Consider the following 15,154-nt stretch of genomic DNA (forward strand, 5'->3'; position numbering starts at 1 on the left):
GCAAGTGAAAACCTGGAGAGATATGGGATTGTTGGCTCAGTAAAAAGATGGATAAAAGTCAGTTATGTGGTGATAGTAACAATCCAAAGTGCTTTTATAACTGCTTGAAAGCTACTTACCAGTCAAAAATCTGTGGTCCACCTCAACTACTCAGTGCTGATGGAGCCACATTGATTGGTGTCAAAAACATGATTCTGAAGAGATGGTCTGGATACTTCCATAGAGATCTCAACAGAGCAACATGAACCAATGCTGAAGCCACTGACCATTTACCCCAGGTTGAAGTCAATACCTCTCTAGACAAACTTGGTGCTGAAGAAAAGGCTTTGAATGTCATTAGGCACCTCTTGTGTAGCAAAGCACTTGATGGTGATTTTATTGTGGATGAGACTGATAAGGCAGGGGTCCAGTACTCACAGAAAAGCTTACTGAAATCTTTTGGATTATATGGGAAAAGGAGCTTATGCCCCAGAAATTTAAGGATGTCTCCATGGTTCATCTCCATAAAGGAAAAAGAAATAGGTTTTCCCATGACAACCATAGAGGGCAGACTCTCTCTCTCTCTCTCTCTCTCTCTCTCTCTCTCTCTCTCTCTCTCTCTCTCTCTCTCTCTCTCTCTCTCAATCTTTGCTAGAAAGATTCTTGCCACAGTCCTTCCTAATAAGGCAGGATTTTTTTTTTTTTTTTTTTTACTGGGAAGTTCATCATCTAGCAAAAAGTCAGTGTGGCTTTAGAAAGGGCTGAGTTGATAGAGTATTTGCCACTTGACAACTCTAGAATAAATGACAGGAGAACAGAGGTCTGTACAAATGCACTGATCAGACCAGACATTGATGCTGTCAGTTGTGAGGGCTTTGTGGAAGATCATGGCAAAATTTGGTTGCCCAGAGAAGTTCATTAGTATTTTATGTCAGTTTCATGATGTCATGTTTTACATGAGTTCTGGATAAAAGAGGATGCTGTCTTGTTTTCCCAGTTACCAGTGGAGTGAAACAGGCCTTTTATGCTTGTTCACATGCTTTTTCCCACGATTTTTTCAGAGATGTTGGTAGAGGTCTAAGGCGAGTGCAAGTCCCGTGATCAGGTCACAGCTGAGGCAAAGCCTGTTCCCATGGGATTTGTGCTTATACAAACCCTGGGAAAAGCTCTCATGACCCTAGGACCTAATGTTCCTGCAGATATTGATATTCTTTGCAGAAAAGTTGGAATTAGGCCTGGGAACTCAGGAAATATCTGAGGAACAGACAAGGACTTGCGTAAATCATGAGATGCTGAAGTAATGGGAAGAGCTCAGCCTGCGTGAGATTGGGTTTACAGCCTTTAAATACTCTGACCCTCAGTTGAATAAACTCATTGCTCTCTTGCTTTCCCGCCTGCCCCCGGTTTTCTTCTCATCGCTCAACGAAGCACTCTGGACGCTGGCCGCCCGGGACAAGTGGTGCCTGAAACAGGGACTTGAAGGAGGCAGGGATCGGACCTGATACTTTAATTCTCCAGTGTAGCGGCCACCCCCTTAGGAAGTAGCTCTGCACGCTGTAGGAGACAGCGTCAAGGTAAGCGGAAAGCTCGAGCCCCCCTTTTCTTTCACTCGAGTTTCGTTGAGGCACTAGCAACTCATTTCAGTAGGCTTACCGGGAGGGTGTTAGGGTGCGGGAGATAGCGAAAGCACCTCCGAAGCCCAGGAACATGGGGCAAACGCACTTTAAGGAAAAGGACAAAGAACCTTACGCCTGAGGGCTCAAAACTTTGATGAAAGGGCACGGCTTATACTGCACCACAAGACGGATCACAGATCTTTTAGGAGGAGTACACCAGTGTTCTCCCTGGTTCCCCCGGGAAGGTACGTTAGACTTTGACCATTGGAAGGTCGTAGGGGAGCAAATGAATGCCTACTATGAAAATGTAGGGCCAGAACACTTTCCCATCACAGCATTCTGTAGGTACAATGTGATAAAAGTGTGCCTCAGGAATCCCACAGACTATAGAGAGACCAGGAGGTTTGAGCAGGGTACCCAGTCGGAAGTACAGCGAGAGGACCGGGACAAGGAAGACGAGAGGAAGGAGGAGAAACTCTCTCCCTGGCCAGGCGAGCAGCACCCTCCCTCCGTCCGACCCACTTGCCCGTCCTATTCTCAGATAAGTTTACAAGAGAGGAAGCCAAGGTCAGTAGTGCAAAAGGTTTTACAAATGACAAAGAAACGGGGTGAAGACATGACAGAATTTTTAGACATGGGGACAGGACTATATCCGGTACTGGAGGATCCTGACCCTACCAACCCCCAAGCAGTCATCAGGAGGTATGAGCCGTTGGACTTGAAGCTGCTTAAAGAACTGAAAAGGGCAACAACCTACTAAGGAGCCACTTCACTGTACGAGAGTGCGCTGCTTCTCCATTCCGTCAGTTATCAAAGTCCACAAAAAACTGAATTATGAAAGGATAGTTTGAAAATGTTAAATGATTTCTAGAAACTTCTGGGGGACATCAATTCGCTCTGACCTACTACTGGGATACCAATCCAAAGCTAACAGAGCTGTTTGATATTTTAAAAGGAGATTCTGATCTCAATTCACCCCAAGAACTTACAGACACAGCCAGGAGACAGTTAGGGGAGGTAGAGGAGGCTATCCAATCAAAACAAGTGAAGTGATGAGATGCAGAGAAGGCTATGAGGTTTCCATCATCACCACTCCCCACACACCCCTGGGATATATCCATGAGGGGGAAAATATGTATGAGTGGGGATTTCCACCAGCACAGCCAAAGAAATCCCTAAGTACTTACCCTCAATTGGTTGCTCACACAGCCAAAAAGTTAATAAAAAGAGGGATACACATGACTGGGAAATGGCCTATTGAAATACATATTCCATATACACAAGCACAGGTGGAAGATCTGTTCAGCATAGATAATGACTGGCAGTATTGTTAACCATCTACCAAGGCACAGTCGATAGTAGGTACACTGCAAAATTGTGGCAAATGATGCAAACATATGAGTGGATACTTCCAAGGATAATACAAACAGCACCCCTTCAAGGGGCACTCAGTGTGTTTACAGATGCAAGTAAAGATTGTCATGCTGCATATTAGGTACCAGAGAAACAGCAATGAAGGATAATAACTACTCCTTTCACATCCCCTCAAAAGAGCGAATTGTATGCTATCATCTGTGCTATCCAAGAAACTGAGTCAGAGCTCAACATAGTACTGAAGAGCAACTATGCTCTATATACCTGTCAACACACAGAGACAGCACAACCTAGGGATCAAGATACAGAAGTGACACAGGTATTCTACACCTGACAACAGTGCATTAGAGAAAAACAGCATCCTCTTTATATCATGCACATACCTTCACACACCTCCCTACATGGTCCGCTAGTAGAAGGCCATGCCATTGGGACAGAACTACTTACTATGTTATTTGCAGAAGCTCAACTATCACACCAGCAGTTTCATCAGCCATCATGTATGCTGCATCGGCAATTCAACATTACTAGGGAGCAAGCCAGACATATAGTCAGGAAGTGCCATAGCTGTGCCACATTTTCACCAGCTACTCTTACCTCTATAAATCTCTGAGGCATTTGTCCTCTAGATTTGTGCAAATTGACGTCACTCACGTCCCAGAGTTTGACAAATTTAAATTTCTTCATGTGTCTGTGGACACTTGCTCCACTTTCACCATTGCAACATCCCTTTCTGGAGAATCCACCAAACACGTGATTACACACGCCACGCTTTTGCTTTTGTAGGTATTCCAAGGGCAGTTAAAACTGACAATGGGCCTGCTTATACCTCCATTGCATTTAAAGAATTTTGTCTCACTTTTCATATTCAGCATATTACCAGCATCCCCTGCAACCTTACAGGGCAAGCAATTGTTGATGTCCTACACCGCGATATAAAGGCTGTGCTTTCCAAACCAAAGGAAGGGGGAGACGTGGCCAGCAGCACTCTGTGCACAGCAGACTAAATACAGCTTATACACCATTAATTTTTTGATTCCGAATGAGAACGGTGTTTCACCTGCCCAGAGACACAGGGATAGAGAAAAATCATCATTACAAAAGAGGCCTGATTACCCTTGGGTACTGTGGGGGGACCCCAAAACACCGCAGTGGCAGGACTCCCATAGATTGATAAGATGAGGTGATAATTTGTTTGTGTTTCCACAGGGAAAGATGAGAAAGAAGGCACGACGACGATCTGGGTACCAGAAAAGAATATCCACCTTGTCTCGAGGGATGAGGAGAAGGAGGCTCAGGAAAAGATCCCGCCCACGGAGAGCCTGCCCCAGATATTGGGTCAACAAATCAGTGGCCACAGTGATTCTCCTGTTTGCATCCTGCAGATAACTTCCAGCACACTGACAGGAGAGGAAACCCAGACGCAATGGGCTTTCTTGAACAATCCACCGTGGGTTAGGGCGGTCACTTGGGGAGAGAACCTAGGTGCTATCAGTATGAAAGGGAATGGTAGCTTTTATTTCGCACCTGCACGTTTCCAAACCCAAACCCAAAATGAAACCCACACTGCTTCAGCTATTAAGAATAATTTTACTGGCCTCACGTCGCGAGCCGCTATGTGCTTGAAAGATACCACTAGTCCTTGCGTTGCATTGGAGACGGTTACACAGACTGTATATTTTCCTCCTTATAATTGTGCAGAGACATGGGATGTTACGTTTACAGTGATTAAAGGACAGCCAGACAATGGACAAGAGCCTTTGGAGAAAAGAACTGGATTTATGTGTCATAATGGAAGTCACTGGGAAGGGATTCCCACCAGTCTGCTTCCATGGGTGAATTGTTATACCACTCAGAGATCTATTTACCGCACCGCTGAGTTGAGTCTTCAAATTTGGTCATATGCTGGGGGACAGGCATCATATGGAGAGTGGGTGATACCAGAATGGATCCCATTGGAGGGGGGAACACCTGCCAATACAGAGAACAATACAGTGGGCAAGTTCCAAGACTTCCACAATGAGACATGCCCTTGGACACCTCGGTTGGGGGAACCTGACAAAGAGATGTGGTAGGACATGACAGCCATGGGCCAGGTTGAGCCATGTTTTTCATAAGTGTTCTAGAGGAGGAGGTAGCAATTTTACTAAGTCCCTTTGGCTTTAAGCTTGTATTGCAGGAAAATTTGTTTTATGATAGTTCACAAGCATAGTTTAAATGTGCAGAAAAATGAACATGGATGGAATATTACATCTATTGATGCCATAGTAATGGAATATATAGGCCCCAATGTGACACATAATGATGTAATGTTTATAACAGAGACCATGCTTTGCTTTGTTTCCAGTAAATGTAACTGGGTGGTATGCATCACCTGCAGAAGAGACTTCCCATCATCTAAGTGTTAAGATGAGGCAAAAACAATGTATTACCTGGATTGTAATGGGGTCTACCATGCTTATTTCATTACTCATCTCTGTCACAGCCTTAGGAATGTCAGTTAGCAACATGCAAAACAATATAGTGCACGCACAGTAGGTAGAGGAATTACTGAGAAATGAGAGCAGAGGATTTGAGCTCCAATCCAAAATTAATCTAAAAGTCTATAAAGAACTCATTCTCCTAAAAGATACCATATAGGCAACAGAAGGTGACCAGGCCATACTAGAAGCACGATTAGCCATGAAGTGCAATTGTAGTTTCAACTTTTTTGTGTAACCCCAGGGATGTATAATAGTAGTAATTATAATTGGACAAATATCAGAAATCACCTCAATGGAATACGGGAAAACAGTTTGGTGGCATTGGATATTGATATGCTCCATAAAGTAGCCATAGAAGTTAATAAGGCTGTGGAAGAGGAGCTGAATGCACATAGGACAGCTGAAGAAATATGGAAATGGTTCAGAAATGTAAATCCCCTTGAATAACTTGTACATTGGCTCATGTCCATGATACCTTTGCTCATAGCAGTTGTCTTCCTTCTCCTTTGCAGGCCTGTCATTGTGAGAGTCATCTGTTTCCAGATGACATCCTTTCATACCCAAGTATGCTATCTGCAGTTACAAAAAAAGATAGGGGGAGATGTAGAGGGCTAAGGGAAGTGCGAGTCCCGTGATCAAGGCCATAGCTGAGGCAAAGCCTGTTCCCATGGGATTTGTGCTTACACAAACCCTGGCAAAAGCTCTCTTTGACCCTGGAACCTAATGTTCCTGCAGATACTGATGATCTTTGCAGAGAAGTCGCAATTGGGTCTGGGAACTCAGGAACTAGCTGCAGGAGCAGGGTAAGCTTTGTTACTTGCTTCAGGAACAAGGACATGGGTAAATCATGAGATGGTGAAGTAATGGGATGAGCTCAGTCTGCATGAGATTGTGCTTACAGCCTTTAAATACCCTGACCCTCAGATGAATACTCTTGCTTTCCCACCTGCCCCAGTCTTTCTTCTCACTGCTCCTGGAAGCACTCCTGATGCTGGTCGCTCAAGGCAGATGGTGTTGAATATCTTCAACTAGGTTGAAAATGGCATCAAGGTCAGCTACTGCACTAACAGCAAATGAGTTAACTTCAAAAGACTACAAAGCCATGCTAAAGTGGAGGTAGAGCTGATGTGTGACTTTGTTCACAGATGATTATGCATTCAGTACAACCTCTGAGGCTGAGATACCACACAGTATGGATCAATTTTCTGCTAGTCCTGCTAAAATTGTTGTCACATCAAGAAAACACAGGTTCTTCACCAGTCACCACTACACTACTTATACATTGAATCATCAGTTCTGGATGGAAAATGGAAAATGGAAAAATTGTGAATGCTGTGGATAAGTTCACTTACCTTGGCAGTGTGCTACAGAGGGATATGTACATAGATGTTGAGAGTGACACATGAGTTACCAAGCTAACTCAGTGTTCAGGAGGCTTTCAAGGAAAGTGTTGGAGAGAAGAGGTATTAGCCTGCCTAACAAGCTGAAGGTCTACCAAACCATTGTGCTGACCTCATTGTTGTATGTCTGTGAAACCTGGACATTTGGAGATTTGAATTGTCTTAGGAATATTCTGAAGTTCACCTGCAAAGATAATGTACTGGACAATGAAGTCCTTTCTCAAGTTTAAGTGACAAGCATTCAAAACCTATTTCAGAAAGCTGAAGGGCTGGCCATGTTATTTGAATATCAAATGGACATTTCCCTAAGTACTATTTTACAGAGAAGTCACAAAAGGCAAGCATCCACATAGAATTCAGAAGAAGGTCTACAAAAATGTTCTCAGGATCTCTCTGAAGAACTTTAAAATCAATTTTGATACATGGCAGATATTGGCAGAAGATCATCCAGCATGGTGTGCCCACGTAAAAGAAGGCACTACACTCTATGAGCAAAACAGGATTGCATTAGCTCAAAAGAAATGTGAAATTTATATATTTTAGACATCTCTGCTCCCAATATTCATATGGACTATTTGTTCCCAACCTCTTGTAGAGCTTTCTGTGCTCTTGTTGATATGATTAGGCACATTCAGATGTATGGTACCTTGACCCCAACAATCAACCAGCCAAGTAAATGCCTCATGAACAGAGCAATATGCTTGGAGTCAGAGAGACTTCAGAACAAATCTGACCACAGATACCTATTAGATGTGTGACCCTGAACATATTAACTAACTTCTGTGTCTCTCAGTTTCCTCAAATGAAAGAAATGAATACAATAGTACCTTTTTTTCAGGATTTTTGGGAGGATCAAATGAAGTAATACTTTTAAAAGGGCTCTGCATGGTGCCTGACACATAGCACGTGCTTAAACATTTATCCCTTCCCTTCCCTATTTTCTGAAGGACTAAACTTTGGAGTATACAAGACCAAACTTTTGGGAGAGAAAGAAATAAGGCAATTAGAAAAGGTGACCAAAACTGTGAATCAGTATGGTCCTCTGTCTTCAGGAGAGGCATATATAAATGAGAAAAGGGTTTTCCATTCATTTCATCTATCATGGATTCCTGTCCCCATCATTTTTCCTACCTCTAGGAGGCAGGGTAAAAGATTATTAGTCTTTATTTTTTTAAACTTTGTTGAGTTCTTTTAGTTATGTCTAAGTCTTCATGAACTCATTTGGGACTTTCTTGGTAAAGATGTTGTGGTGCTTTTCCAATTCCTTCTCCAGCTCATTTTCTAAATTGGGAAATTAAGGCCAACAGGCTTGCCCAGGATCACACAGCTATTAAGTGAATGAGGCCAAATATGAACTCAGGGAGATGAGTCTTTCTGTCTCCAGACTGACACTCTATCCACTGTGCCATCATGCTGTCCATTTTTACTAGCTTTCCCAAAAAGAGGAAAATCCTCTAAAATATTCTATGAAAGATTTGCACCAGGTGTTAAAAACGATTTTAATAGAATAGACCCCAATAAACTATTTGCTTTATTTTACTTTAAGAGATGACCTGAAAGATAGCTTTTATAAATGTTTATAACTTGTGAAGATTTAAAATCTGAAGTGATCTTTTGAATTATGACTAGAAGTTCAAGTTCACTTTAAGTGAAGAAATCTTCAAACTTTTGATTTGCTATATGAGATTGATAGTAAGCCATCCCTGCTCTTAATAATGAATTGTGCTGGTCCAATTCTTTCTTTCAGTGTATATATGTTCTTTTATCATTTATTGGTTTACTTATTCATGTATATTTACGTATATTTATTCACATATTTATTTACTTATTTAATCATTGGTTTATTTATTTGTTTACTTATTTATCCATTCATAAGCCTATTTCTTTATTCTTTTAGAGAGCTGTATTGTTCTACCATGTGTATTTCTCAGAGGAAATCTGAATTTAGCTAGCAGGAATAAAGTTGTGTTAGAGATACCCGAATTTTCTCTTCTGATTTTGAACCAAATGAAATAAAAAAAAGTAAAAATAAGTCTTCACAGGGGTGTTGAAATATAACTTTCAAAATGTTTATCATTCAGAGTTGGCAATTTAGTTTGTCCATGAAAAAAGAGCCAGTGGAGGACTGACAGGAGGAAATTTCACCTCCCGTTGTTCCTCACTTACTGCTTCCAATGGTATCACGAAAACACACTTTTGGTTCTCAAATTTTCTTCTTCTCCTTTTACTTTTTCTCCTCCTCCTCCTCCTCCTCCTCCTCCTCCTCCTCCTCCTCCTCCTCCTCCTCTTCCTCCTCCTCCTCCTCCTCCTCCTCCTCCTCCTCCTCCTCCTCCTTTTCCTTCTTCTTCTAGTAAAATATATTGCTTTAGTAATTGAGAAGCTCTTATTCAGACAAGTTTCTTTTTTCCTGAAAAACCACCTACATTAAAATTCTATACAAATAATAAAATAACTTAGCAATTTGCACAAAGGGGAGTGACATTAGTAAAGATAAATTGAGAACTTGCAGTAAGCATTTTGGAAAAAAAAAACCAAACAAAAACAACTTTCTGTTGTAGTTCAAGTGTGTCCTTTTAATGTCAAGCATCAGTTTGACGCTAGGGGCGGTAAAATAGTAGAAAAAAAAAGTTGGTATCTTCCAAAGGATTTAAAGGGAATTAGATAACAGAAACAGTGTTGCATTGGATATCGGAAGGTCCTGGTTCCACATCCTGCCTTTGACACTTACTAGCTATATGACTATGGATGAATCACATTCATTTTGCCCACCTTTACACATGAAGAAACACTGAGTCTCAAAGGAAACTTTTTGAGACTGAGGTTTGTTTTATTGTTTTGTTTTTTATTTTGCCTTTTTGCTCCTTCTGTGTGTGTTTTCTCACTCTCATCTCTAAAAAGTGGGAAATAATAGTGCACTCTGTAGCTAGGTAGCACAGTCAATAGAGCTGGACCTGGAATCAAGGTAACATGAGTTCAAATTTAGCTTCCATAACGTCACGTTGTTTGACCCCGGCCAAATTACTTCACTTCTGTCTGCCTTAGTTTTCTCCTCTGTAAAAATGTGGAAAATGATAATAGCATTGCCTTCTGAGGTTGGTATCAAGATAACATATTTGTAGAGCAGAAACCATCAACCTCTCCGTAAATGTTAGTTATTATTACCAAGAGAAACAAATAGGATGCTATGTGTGACATATTTCACAAACTTTATGTTTTAGATATAAATTGTAATTTTTAAACACAAAAAACAGCAAGAGAAAATTCCTGAGAAATAAGTACAAGGGAGAATGAAAAATCTCATGGATCATTATTTATCAAATGGGAAAAGTGAGACACGAAGCAACTTCCAAAGCTATGTAGCCAATCTTTGTCACAGCCAAGAGTGAAACTTGGATTTCCTGTCTCTAGTTAGGGGCTCCTTCCTATCATACAGATCCCATCTGTTATGATGTTAAAATTTGGAGTTAAGCAAAGATCATTGTGAAATGAATTAAGTTTTTGAGGAGAAAATTTATGGTAATATCACTTGTGTGCTTTGTTGGGGAGACCTTTCCTTCTGTAGAGAGATTATGAACCAGAAAAGATATTCAAGATTTGAATGGAGTGGGCTGGCCACTCCAGACCCACAAACTACCCTGGGACAATGAGTGGAGCACGTGAAGGTGATGTAAGCACCCTGGTGTGGAAGCAATGTCATGGAAGGAATGAGAATGAGAAAATTTGATTGGTACACATGAAAGCAGGAGATAGTGAGGTCCAATGCCAGCGTATAGTTTGAATTGGGTCTAAATCAACTGGAACTGTGACTAGAAGCAGAGGTAAGAAAGATAATATTATCATCTCCAATCATTCTTTCAATGATGAGGGCTTTGAAAATGGACAAGGAAAATTAACTGTGAAAGTTACTAAAGAGAAAAAAATTTGTCAGGACTTGGCAGTCTCTTCAGGGAATCATCGAAAGCACAGGGTAACAATAAGACAATAGAGTGAGGGCCTAAGAAAATGTCAGCTGCAGAAACTTCAGTGGGAGAACTCTTAATGGATCTCAATGACTTAAACTCACAATACTTCTCTTCAAAATAATCTATAGTCATAGACATAGTTCAACTCAAAAATAATCCAGCACAAAACAAAGTTCAGACTTTCACGTTCTCTGATAAGGTACAAGTGTCATGTGACAAAATCTCATGCAAGTTAGGAAATCAAAGCTTTGCCACAAACTGCCATTTTCAACTTAGTCATTTGCATGTCTGTTTCCAAACCTTATACCTTGATTTTTGAGTAGAGGGAACAATGAACAACTGAAGGCTGATTAATAGTAAAAGGTGAGTCAAAGACCTTGATCACCTCAATACTCACTTATTCTGATGACCTGAATAAAATAGAAGCTCCTTATGTTTTAAACAGGTTGCTACACATTATGACATGGAAACAAAAACTTAGTTTTTAGATCATCTATAAATATCAATACAGCTGTTGGCATTTTAAATATGCTTCCTTTGACCAATACTAATAACTATTGTTTTTTTTTAGCAAATTAAGTTTTATAAAACACTACTTATCTTATTTCTCAATTCTATGCTATAATCACCTTTTTTAAAGACTTCTCCACTGCCACATAGGTAATACAAATCTGAGCTAGGATTCAAACTCAGGTGTTCTTTATTCCAAATACCACCTTCCATTTACTGGACTAAACTGACTCTCTGTCATAAGCTAGTGTATTAACATGTTGATAGAAGTAGTGAACCACATCAATATTGTCAACCTCATAGCAAATCAAATCAAAAAGCAGCATAGAAACCATAATTAAATGGAAGGATGTTTCTTGACATTCATTGGAAGGGCAATTGTAGAATTTGTCAGTATTTCTTTCATATGTACCCAAAGGCAGTAATAACATCATTAGCTGGTATATCTGGCTCTCTCATCTCATAGATACTCCTTTATAAAATAATATTATTTTGACTTCAATGAGATTTACGATGACTTGAAAAATCTCAACATTTACCATCCATGCAAGGAAAAGTATGAGTGTGATATAATAAAAATATGCTGTAATTTGAATCCAAAGACTGGTTCAACTCTCAGCCCTGGCTCATATCTTTGACCCTTTGCTATCTGTATAATGTTAGACAAATTGTTTAAGTTCCATTGTTTATAGTTTCTTTTCTGTAAAATTATAGGTGACTTCTAAGGTCTCTTACAACTCTCTATCTATGACTCAATGATCTTTAAACCTATGAAAAATGTCTATTTTCCAGATTCTGACATGTAGTTCATTGAGAAGTAACTTTAGTTAGTGTATTGACATATAGGACATTTAGGTGAATAGAGTCCCAGATCCCAAGTCAAGAAGTTTCTTTTTCCCAAGTTCAAAGCTGGCCTCAGATACTTACTAACTATGTGACTCTGGGCTGTTTGCTTGAGTTCCTCATTTGTAAAATGAGCTAGAGAAGGAAATAGTAAACCACTCTAGTATCTTTGCTAAGAAAACTCCAAATAGGGGCACAGTGAGTCAGACATGACTGAAATAACTGATCAAATACAACACAGACATTCATACAGTCTCATGATAGAATGAAAATATGTTGAGTAAAGACACTGTTTCACTCCAGCTTTTTCCTTTATATCTGCAGAACCTAGCACTTTGTCTGGTAATGAGATGCTTGATAAAAGTTGTTTATTAATTAATAAATTAATAGATAATCATTTCAGTAGAGAATTGAGGGGGAAAGAGTGAGGCAGTATGAATTTCCCATTTGGAGAATTGCAATTTATTAAGATTTTCATAACACTTTATTTAAAAATATTTGGTTGATATCATAGGTTTTTCTGTTACCTTGATTTCCCAATATATCCCTCCTCTTCCTACCTTAAGACCTATTCTATATAACAAAGAACAACAATAAAATGGAGTGTAGACAATTCATTAGACTCAATCCATGCATGATCCAAATACATTATAGTCAATATCCAATAACCATAGCCCTCATGTCATGCCAAGAAAGCAGTGAGGTTGTACATTGATTTTAATATGAACCCAATTGCTTTTTCACTTAAATCCTATCTTTTAAAAAGTAAACGTTCTCTTGGTGATGCTGTATGATTTTTTTTAACTTAAACATCATCCTCCCTTAAGAATATGAGATGTCTATAACCCAAAGGAAATGGAGAAAGATATGGTAGGTATAAACAGGCTATAGTCTAACATAAAGGAGTTGAGCAAAAAAAAAATTGAAAATGGCTGCATCAAGGGTTGCCCTGTCATCCACAAAGTTTGGGCTGCCATCAGCTTGGGTATATTCTATGGACAATGTCTATAGAACAATATAGACAAGAGTTGCAAGTGAGAATGGTCATGGTTTGTATCAAAGAAAGTAGTTCCCATATGGATGAGATGATAAAGACAGTCAAGTATAAGGTCATATGGAAATAAAATAATAATTATTGTTTTATTAATTTTATCATCATCCTACTACTATTGAATATATGAACTCAGTCATGTATGCATGATTGAGTAACTTCTTCATCTTAAATGACATATATAAGATTGTTGCTAATGGTAGCTTTTGACAAACAAGTAACAGGTGACACATTTTCATCGTTACCATCATGTATTAGTTATTAATATGCACTATTGTATTATATATTACAAATATATGCATATATATAACATAATATATTACATATACATATGTGTATATATAATATATATTATTCATATGAAGATGTAAAATGTCTATTGAAGAATTAAGCTGACTTGATCAAGAATTTTTTCCCTAAATTTTATGAACTTAAAAGAGCATGCATTAAACACTGGGGCTAAATGATGTGAAGAAGGCTCTTCTCGAAGCAAGTAAGGAGAAAAAACTCTTTGAGCAAACAAAATCTTCAAAAAGGACAGTAGATAACATAAATGAAAGAAGATACATTTGAAAGATTAATGGAAGTATACCGCAGAGAATCACTGAGGGTCAGGAGCCATTTAAAAATATTAGAAATAGCAAATTATTTATAGATAATTGATTATATATAATAAGTTCTATGAGAACTTCCCCTTTTTCCTAAAGATAGAAAGATTTCTCATGAGAAGGCACTTTTTCATAGTTCTTTGGGTTATTCATATGTAAAGTTAAACTTCTAAAGGAAAAACTACAGAATAGTATCCTACAATCTATCAGGCCTAGAATCCAGATTACATACTGCATTAGATCATATCCTAATGGATCCTGAAAGATTTGCCTCAATCATGTTCGATTATGACTTCAAAACCATAGTTTTTTTCTACTGTCACAATGATCCCCAATTAATATGCTTGAATATAAATATACATATACACACATATGCACATGTGCATATTTGTGTGTTCACATATATACTTAATATATGCACACATATATATAGACATGCAATGTATGCATGCATATATGTATGTGTATGTATGTATCTATATACTACTGGATATAAATGTATATACACATTCACTTATACCATATATATATAACATGCATATGAACATGTATGGATATACAGACACATACAGACACATATAGATACATACATACACATGCATGCATGCATAAATGTGTGTATGTAACTTTAGAACCTGAACTGAAAATCATGGCAATCTTGTTAAAATTTTGGCTCTAGCACTTTTCATTCTGTTGCCTTGAACTGATTCCTTCCTCTTCCTTGGTCTTAGTCCCTTCATCTGAACAATTAGGATTTGAACTCACTAACTTGACCATTAAGGTCCTACTAACTCTAGATCAAAGAACAAATCATTCAATGAGCCAGGTACCTGAAATGACCTCTAAATTTTCTAAGTAACTCTTAAACTAAGCATTAGAGGACAAAATAAATACAAAATTATCATCCAAAGAATGAATTTTTTAGGGCTAACCAATGGCATATAAGTTGCTTTTACAAAAAATAAATAAATAAATGATTGTTAAAAAAGATTGTTTCAGCCTGAATTGAAACAATCACCTCATAGTTTCTCCCAATGGCATTTTGTAATAAAAGAGAAATGAGTGTGCCACTTACATATAATGGTTAAATATTCTTCAAAAGGTCTTGAATTATTATTTGAGTATTATTTGAGAGATTAGAAATGAAATGGAATTACTGAACAACATCTGTATTTCTGTGTTCTAGACACTTAAACCTTTGATAATTTCATTGTACAGCATTTTACAGAACTGTGACAAATTCCGCCTGCTTGAATCCTAACTTAGGTAAGCTTGAAAATGTTCCCACCAACACATTTTTCACTTAAAATAAAGAAGAATAAAGTAAA

General features: G+C 38.6%; 1 long non-coding RNA gene across 1 annotated transcript; it reads left to right on the forward strand.

Annotated features, from left to right (window-relative positions):
* The first annotated feature begins 1,351 nt into the window (after positions 1-1,351).
* Positions 1,352-8,835, forward strand: LOC140510170 (uncharacterized). Its single transcript, XR_011969134.1, has 2 exons — positions 1,352-1,553; positions 4,179-8,835. It is a non-coding gene; the product is annotated as an uncharacterized lncRNA (long non-coding RNA).
* Positions 8,836-15,154: the final 6,319 nt, after the last annotated feature.

Source organism: Notamacropus eugenii, chromosome 6 (genome assembly GCF_028372415.1).
Source record: "Notamacropus eugenii isolate mMacEug1 chromosome 6, mMacEug1.pri_v2, whole genome shotgun sequence".
NCBI classification, from domain to species: domain Eukaryota; kingdom Metazoa; phylum Chordata; class Mammalia; order Diprotodontia; family Macropodidae; genus Notamacropus; species Notamacropus eugenii.